The sequence below is a fragment of the Nanorana parkeri genome, unplaced genomic scaffold (genome assembly GCF_000935625.1).
Source record: "Nanorana parkeri isolate BGI_ZX_2015 unplaced genomic scaffold, ASM93562v1 scaffold131, whole genome shotgun sequence".
Classification (NCBI taxonomy): domain Eukaryota; kingdom Metazoa; phylum Chordata; class Amphibia; order Anura; family Dicroglossidae; genus Nanorana; species Nanorana parkeri.
In genome coordinates, this window is record NW_017306399.1 from 1741195 (window position 1) to 1750946 (window position 9752).

Here is a 9752-nt window from a genome sequence, read left to right on the forward strand (position 1 = left end):
GCCGTGTTTGGATTGAGTCTCGGGGGAGAAGTTGATCTTGAAAGATTCAAACCACGGGGTAAGCCTAAGTCCGGTATTAATTGCCCATTAACTCCGTCTTTGCCGGTGGCTGGTACTGGTAGGCCGCTGCATATTGGGGAACAGGTAAGGATTTTTCTAGCCATCTTGGCTCGCTGCGTGTTTTTTCTCTTAAGAAGTAGGCTGAGGACCTTAGGGGTGCTATGTACGCCAAAAAACACAAGGCATATGAAGTACGCCTCGTCCCTCTTCCTCACTGCCCCTGCCCCCTGCTCATTCATCAGCAATCCTTGGCTGTTAAAATGACAGCCGGCACTTGTTTTCCGACAGAGCAGCAGCTGCAGCCATTGCTATGTAAACACCTTAGGTGTGCTATGTATGCCAAAAAAATACAAGTCGTATGTAACACAACACACCTTGCTCCTCTTCCTTGCTGCCTCTTCCCCCTGCACTTTTACCAGAAAATGGCTGTTAAAATGACAGCCAACACTTGCACTCCAACACAGCAGAGGCTGCAGCCATTGCTGTGTAAACCACATAGGTGTGCTACGTATAGCAAAAAACACAAGACATATGTAGCACGCCTTGTCCCTCTTCCTTGCTGCTCTTTCCCTCTGCACTTTTACCAGCAATGCCTAGCTGTCAAAAAGACAGCTGACATTTGCTCTCCGTCACAGCTTCAGACATTGCTCTGTAAACACGGATCTAATAGACACTGTGTAGGGAAATACAATGTATACAATGTATTGCTACTTTGCATTTACTTTGTTTCATTCATATGCAGATCAAATGAGTAACTATCTATGACAGCATACAATGTTACCGTAGGTAAAGCAACCTTACAAGTAAAAAAATAAAATGAAAATTTGCTTCTCTTTAACCTCTTATTAACCCTTAGGTAATGCTAATCATCCCTTATTAATAGCTTCCTCTCCTTATCCCCTAAGCAGGTTTTTTTGTTTTTCTATTTTTTTTTTAAGCCATTAATATTTGAAGTGTTAATTTTTTTGTGTTGCAATGAAAATGCCTAAAATAAATAAAATAAAAAAAAAACCATTAATTTCATTGGTAAATAACTTTGCAACTTTGTTTAACTTTATAGCAAAATCGTAATTTTAGCATCACTATAAAATGAGACAAATTATCATTATTATTATACAGGATTTATATAGCGCCAACAGTTTGCACAGCGCTTTACAATATAAGGAATGATAGAATTAAATATATTCCCTTTATTTAAAGTAACACTTATTTTGTTCAAAACTATCACTATTCAAAGTAGAATTTTTTTTGTTGTTATTTGTTTTTAAATATTTTGTCTTTACGTTGCATAAAAAACAACGGCATGAAACACAAACCTTGTTTGTCCTGAAAAATCAATATATGTGTTACTTTGTTATCTTAAGTATTAGCAATGTTATCGCCTAACAAACAAGCCCATATGGGAAATGTGAAAATGTCTCTGGTCCATGAGGGGTATACAGGTGCGAGAGCTGCAGGGGGCTAAGTATACTCTATAACTTTTCCTGTTCAGGACAAAAATGAGAAAAACTTTTTTTGTTGCCCACCCTCAACCTCCCTATAGCCATCTTTGCAGTACTCCCCTTCTGTTCTTTCCTTCACTGCACTCACTGCAAAATACCTTGTGTGAGCTCTAAATGGCGTTGGAGCTTACACAGGGTTAATGATGTCATCCCCTCCATCCAGGACCGGATTAACATAGGGGCTACTGGAGTGCCAGCTCCAGGCCCACCACTAAAGGGCAGAGGGGTTTATATAAAGTTTCCATGTCATTTTAAGGCAGAACTGTGCCTATTGATAAAAATTAGGTAACAAATGCAGAGAATCTTCCCTGAGTAAGCGATAATTGTGCGATGAGATGACACCATGGGCATCGGCCTTAGTTTGCAGAAAAGTCATTCCAATTGTTGTGCTTCTAGGAAGATCTTTCACAAGGAGTGACCTTACACCCCTCTGATAATCACAAGTAGTACTATTGATTGTGAGTATTGTCGGAGATTATCAGTCCGGTCCCGACCAGCTGGCTGAAGATAAGAAGAACATCCGATCGATGGAGGGACCACATAGGGGGATCTCCAACCCTCCTAAGTCAATCATTACATAGTGTCTTTAGGGAGAACTCCAGTCACGGGGATGTGCCATCTGAGGGAGCTTGTTATACAGTAAAAACATTCAATTATTTTGATTGCATTATTTATTATAAAGTGGGACTTTCAGCAAATTGAAAACATGCCTCACATGTCACACTATACAGCAACAGCATCTTTATTAAATATATGCTTCCCTTGAGCTCCAGTTCAGTGACTTTGCCTAGACTGAGATGATGCCATCAGTCTGCTGCATGCAGCAGGAAGCATTTCCTCAATCTCCCCTCCCCCAGTGATCTGTCTGCTGCAGGCAGGAGGGAGCATTTCCTCAGTCTCCTCTCCCCAGTGATCAGTCTGCTGCATGCAGGAGGAAGCATTTCCTCAGTCTCCCCTCCCCAGTGATCAGACTGCTGCATGAAGGAGGAAGCATTTCCTCAGTCTCCCCTCCCCAGTGATCAGTCTGCTGCATGCAGGAGAAATAGGGTTGCCACCTTTTCTTCAAGTGAAACCCGAACACTCTAGCGACACGCAGACATTTTTTTAGGAGAATGAGTTGTGGCTTATTGATATATAAATAGCGCCACCCATTCATATGTAAATGTCACAGCTGAGACTATTTTAAGTGGGGGGCCAGTAGCCCCTATCTTAATTTTGGTTGCCCCTGTCTGCCTGACATCTTGTGTCCGGGTTTCTGCTGCCATGAAACCCGGACACAGCATTCAAAACCCGGACTGTCCGGGTGAATCCTGGACAGGTGGCAACCCTAAGGAGGAAACATTTCCTCAGTCTCCCCTCCCCAGTGATCAGTCTGCTGCAGGCAGGAGGAAACATTTCCTCAGTTTCCCCTCCCCCATTGATCAGACTGCAACATTGTAACTTTGTAGCAATTCACAAGGTGAGAGGCTGCAAAAGAGGCTGATCTGTCTCAGACATTTGTGACCCCCAGCCAAGCACCAGGATTTAAATTATTGTGTGATCTATGAGCAATCATCTCAGTCCCGGAAGCCGATGGTGACCCTGTATGAAGCCTGAGCAAGGATGGTGCCGTCCTTTCTGGACGGAAAAGCATATGAGGGCATTGTCTGGAGGCGTACTGTGATCTCTGTGAGAGGTGATAAATACCTGGACATGTTACACTGTCACATTAGTTGGCATGTATGAACTTATCATGGCAAATATATCTGATGTTACCTCCACTTTAACCAGTTTAAAGGAGAACTATGGGGTCAGGGCTTTTCCTCCATAGCGTCCGCCCGTCACCCTAAGCTCAGTATCGCGGAGACGCCGCAGCCGCAGCGGATCCCGACATCGATGTCGAGATCCGCCCAGCTGCGTGAGTGACAGCTGGCTCTGCCTATCTAGAGGCAGAGCCAGCTGTACCCGCCCCCTCCCCGTCCGTTCCGCCAGTCAGTGCTGGTGGACCGGAGCGGGGAGGGTGGAATCCAGCCCCTCCCCTGTCACGGCAGAGAGCCGTGACAGGATCGAGAGGTGAGCGAACGCCGGTATGTGTTCGCTCACCTCCCGATCTACTGAGCCGACCTGTGACAGTCTCATTGTCAGAGGTCGGCTAGAACTATGAGGTGAGTGAAAAGCACCCCCCCTCATAGTTCTCCTTTAATGATGGAAAACACGTATACAATGACATACACTAGAACACATGCCTCCGGTGTGAAATATAAGGAAGTTTGAGCCCAACGCCAAATGGACATCATGATCTGCGAAGAGACAAAACGGCACTTCTAGCTGTCAACAGGAACACTCTTCCATCCTGGATAGTCCTTCCATGTGGATCACAAACTAGATCATCTCATATATTTACAGGAAGAAGACATTATGGATCGGAAAATGTGGATGTGAAAATGTTTATTCTGTTTGGTCGCAGCCTTAAAAACTTGTCTTTAACCCCAGCTGCAAACACCGAAGATTAAACGGCACTTCTTCCATAACAGAACGTATATATGGTGTGCAGATGTTTCGGGGCCACAGCTGGATCCTGTTCTTTGATTGTTTCAGGGAACAATGTATCCGACTTCACAAGCATGGGGCGGAATGACAAGAGAAGTCAGAGCAATGTTATGGCATACTGCACCATGGTATAATGTTACTGCGCTCACTGAACCATTGGACAACAGTCTTTGTGTTATTAAAGTACAATTCTATTACACTCTATACATAGGACACTACAACCCCCAACATGGCCGAACACTGGACACGATCATAATACAATTCTATTACATTCTATACATAGAACACTACACCCCCAACATGGCCGACCACTGGACACCATCATAATACAATTCTATTACACTCTATACATATAACACTACAACCCCCAACATGGCCGACCACTGGACATGATCATAATACAATTCTATTACACTCTATACATAGAACGCTACACCCCCAACATGGCCGACCACTGGACACGATCATAATACAATTCTATTACACTCTATACATAGAACACAACAACCCCCAACATGGCCGACCACTGGACACGATCATAATACAATTCTATTACACTTCTTTACATAGAACACTACAATCCCCAACATGGCCGACCACTGGACTCCATCATAATATAATCCTATTACACTCTATACATAGAACACTAGAATCCCCAACATGGCCGACCACTGGACTCCATCATAATATAGATATGAGCACAAAAAAGCGCCAAAAAGGACTACTCCGCCAGTATGGACCAATATAAGCACCAGTGTAATCAGAAACAAGTCTACATAATATAATCCTATTACACTCTATACAGAGAACACTACACCCCCCAACATGGCCCACCACTGGAGATGATCATAATACAATTCTATTACACTCTATACATAGAACACTACACCCCCCAACATAGCCGACCCCTGGACATGATCAGAATACAATTCTATTACACTCTATACATAGAGCACTACACCCCCAACATGGCCGACCACTGGACATGATCATAATACCATTCTATTACACTCTATACATAGAACACTACACCCCCCAACATGGCTGACCACTGGACACGATCATAATACAATTCTATTACACTCTATGCATAGAACACTACACCCCCAACATGGCCGACCACTGGACATGATCATAATACAGTTCTATTAAATTCTACACAGCAAGTCCATAATGTGCGTCCACTCAACCTTGTGAATGAGCAACGATCTAACCTCTCTTTGGAATGATCCTGTTGCTACTCTGAATTTTTCAAGGCAAGCTGTACCTGTAAACTATGAGAGGGAATGCTAACCTCTCCTGCCACCTGCACCACCAGCCATTGCACAGTTTCCGAAACACCATTTCCCGAACACCATTGACAAACCAACACTTCCGGGAGTGTCCTTCTCCTTGGTACCCCATAGTTCTCACTAGTTCCTCCTGCTGGACTCTATGTCACTACAAGAAACAGTTGTGATGCGGAGGTGAACAGGAGGAGCCATCGAGAGCTGTGGGGGACCCAGAGGGCCGGCATTTTGATGTATTGGTTTATCGGTGGATTTTGGGGGACGATTGAGCAACAAAAGCAGCATTTTGCTGGCGTGGTCGGCAGCAGCACCTTGTCTTGAAGCATTCTGTATAACGATAAAGTTGCTTTAAAAGTTGAAATGTTTTTTGGCTCTTTCCTGTTTTGTAAGTCTGTGTAATAAATCTCCGACCATTAATCATAGAAGACACAAAATAACAACCAAAACTTTGAACTGAATCCAAAGATAAAACTAAGTGTTCTAGGTTACTATTTTAAACCATGAATGCCGTCAAGGCAAAAGATCCAAGGACAAAACTACAAAATTCCAGAGCGTGCTTGGAGATCAGAGGGGTGTTTACATCTGTCTCTTGTTCCAAAATGTAAGATTTTTCATTCCTGGGTATGAGAACTTTCCACGGGTCTAAAGACGTGTCTTCTACATAGTATGACTGGCCCCTCAGTGCCACTATTGGATGCCCTTCAGTGCCACTACTGGACGCTCCTCAGTGCCACTACTGGACGCTCCTCAGTGCCACTACTGGACGCTCCTCAGTGCCACTACTGGATGCTTCTCAGTGCCACTACTGGATGCTCCTTAGTGCTACTACTGGACGCTCCTCAGTGCCACTACTGGACGCTCCTCAGTGCCACTACTGGATGCTTCTCAGTGCCACTACTGGATGCTCCTTAGTGCTACTACTGGACGCTCCTCAGTGCCACTACTGGATGCTCCTTAGTGCCACTACTGGATGCTCCTCAGTGCCACTACTGGATGCCCCTCAGTGCCACTACTGGATGCTCCTCAGTGCCACTACTGGATGCTCCTCGGTGCCATCCCTGGACGCTCCTCAGTGCCACTACTGGATACTCCTCAGTGCCACTACGTGACGCTCCTCAGTACCACTACTTGACGTTCCTCAGTACCACTACTGGAAGCGCCTCAGTACCATTACTAGATGTTCCTCAGTGCCTCTACTAGATGTTCCTAAGTGCCACTACTTGACGTTCCTCTGTACCACTACTTGACGTTCCTCAGTACCACTACTTGACGTTCCTCAGTACCACTACTGAAAGCGCCTCAGTACCATTATTGGATGTTCCTCAGTTCCACTACTGGATGCTCCTCAGTTCCACTACTGGATGCTCCTCAGTTCCACTACTGGATGCTCCAAGAGAGCCACTACTTGACGCTCCACAGAGCCACTACTTGATGCTCCTCAGTACTACTACTGCACACTCCACAGTTCCACTACTCGACGTTCCTCAGTGCCACTACTGGTTGCTTCTAAGTGCTTTCACTAGACGCTCCTCAGGGCCAATACTGGATGTTCCTCTGTGCTACTACTGGACATTCCTTACTGTCTTACTGTTCCTTACTTGATGCTCCTCATTTCCACTACCGGGTGCTCCTCAGTGTCACTACTGGATGCCCCTCAGTGTTACTAGTGGTTGCACCTCAGTACCACTACTGGATGCTTCTCAGTGTCACTACTTGATACTCTTCAGTGTCACTACTAGATGCTCCTCATTGCTAATATTGCATGCCCCTCAGTGTCACTACTGGTTGCTCTTTAGTGCCACTACTGGATACTCCTGAGTACCATTACTGTACATTCCTCAGTGCCTTCACTGGACACTCCTCAGAGCCACTATTGGACTCTCCTCAGTGCTACTACTGGATACTGATCAACAGGAAATTAGCAGAAATCTCTCAAAGTGAGGAAGTCTCCTCCTATTTGTCCCCAGATCAGGTGTCCTCATTGAAAGATTGTCAAATTTTGGATATCCTGCAATTGTGAATCTTACCAACGGCAGACAGCCAGCAATAAAAACCTTGAAAGACAAGTACTGTATATTTCAGGCAGCCTGCACTCAATCAATTTGGAATACAACTAATGTCTCATAAGGTACAATTAGTTAACAATTTTTGAGCATTAGTCCAATAATTCAATTCCATCGTTTAAAACTCTGAGAAAGGGGGTTGTGTCTGCTCCTGAAACGTGTTAGCTGTTTAACATATTCGTTAAACTTTTTTTTGGACTCTGAAAATCTGATTTTGTCTGTCTGTCTCCTTTTCCATCCAATCTCTGAGCAATGAAAACCTCACAGGGGGTTTCTCTCCACACCACCAAAATCTAAAAACATGTTTGGTTTTCAAAACACTTTGAACTGAGCCTGCATGCTACAATGTGATCGTACGCTCCCCATGACTTCTCTCTGTGACTATGCGGAGGAAAGTCCTCCTCATTGATACACAGAATGGATACAAATGAATAGACACAACTGTTTTGTATTGTACAGTGGCTTAGTGGTTAGCACTTCTGCCTTGCAGCACTGTGGTTTGCTGGTTTCAATCCCACACAGGACATGATTGGCAAAGCAATTGCTTGTCTGGGTTTCCTCTGGGTGCTCTGGAAGGTTATTGGGCTCCTTTCTATATTGGCTCTGTATGTATGCATGTGAGATAGGGACAGGGCTGGATTTCCTCTCTCTGCAGCCCCAAGGCCAGGTTCCTCAATGCGCTCCCCTACCTGCCAACCCCTGACATGAATATAGTTTTAACTGTGATATTTACATATGAATGGGCGGAGCTATTTAATTTGAATAAGCCACAACTCATTCTCCCCCAAAAAAATGTCCACACGTCGCTAGACTGTTCGGGTTTCGCTTGAAGAAAAGGTGGCAACCCTACCCCCATCCCCATGGAGAATGGCAGACCTGTAGGCTGCATACCCTGTCACCAAGATCACTTGTACAAAAAACAAGCTGCAGCTTCCCCGCTGTCCATTTAGCTCTACTTGCCCAAAGCAGGACTAAATGTAGAAAACAACTACCCGCCTGGGCATCGGGAGATAGGAATTCCACACCCCTGCTGCCCCTATACTCCCTGTTGGCCTTGTGGGAAATCCGGCCCTGGATAGGGACCTTAGATTGCAAGCTCCTCACGGCAGGGACTGATGTTAATGTGCACTGTGTAAATTGTCTGTGCTACAGAAATACCTGTAATAAAAAATAAGATTGTACAGTCAGATTGTAGTGTGTATAATGCCATCTTTACAACCAGACTCCCCAAGGATTAGCTGAGGCTGCATTGTGGAGAATCCTTTGGGTAGGGTGACATCTTGCGTTGTGACGGCTGCAACAATTGGGTAGAGGCGACAATTCCGGTCGGGATATCCCACCAGTGATATAGTAATCGGTTATATAATTCATATGCCACCAGCAACGCACAACCAATATCGGCTCTGAATAGAGTCTGGTTCTACATAAGCCTACAGTATATGTCGGTTAGAGTTCCTTTTATCCTAAACTGCCCCCGGCAGCGACAAGGATTGGGGTCTGGAGGAGACAGAGATTGCTCTCAAGTCGATGAACGGCTCACAGAGGCCGGATGATGTAATTCCATATGAGGGGGATTGTTAGCTCACAATCCCGATCATAAAACCCAGCTCTGTCATCCCTGCAGCATGCTCTCTGCCGGCGTCCGCTGCTCGACTTGTGCGTTGCGTTCCGGCCTATGTGTGTCTTTCATGCTGAGACCGTTGGAGGTGGAAAAATAAGAAAAGTTCACATTTCCCGGGTGTGCGTTCAATGCGGCCCTGAAAAATCTCAGCCACAGCTCATTAATATTATTACGCTGAATTTATAACGTGTCAGAATATCGCGGAGGGCCGGGGGTGAGCGAGGGACATATGGAAATTAAAAAAAAAAAAAAAACAGGCTCGTGATATGTTCAACTTGGGGGAGCTGATATGAATACCTCCAATAAAGGGGACCTGTATGGGTTTTTTTACGCCCTGGAGGCAGTTGTGTTGTTTGACCAGGACATGGATCTCTCTACATCTGCTTGTAGAGTTTCTACACTCTAGACATATGCACGGCAAAAAAAAAAATCGCTTTCTGACGAAACGAATGAAGACCAATTTTTCTGCTGTTTCGGATTTGCCTCTGAATCCGAAACTGCACACTGGAGATGCAGAACGAGCGGCGGCCATGTTGGCTGCTGACACGTTCTGTGCTTGCGCACCGCCATCTTTGAGAGTGTCTTGGTATACACACGGGCGTATGTTCGGGTGCCGCCATCTTGGTGTATACCAAGACACAGTGGCGTCACAAGGGGGTGCGGGGGTTGCCGCCCGCACCCGGGTGCC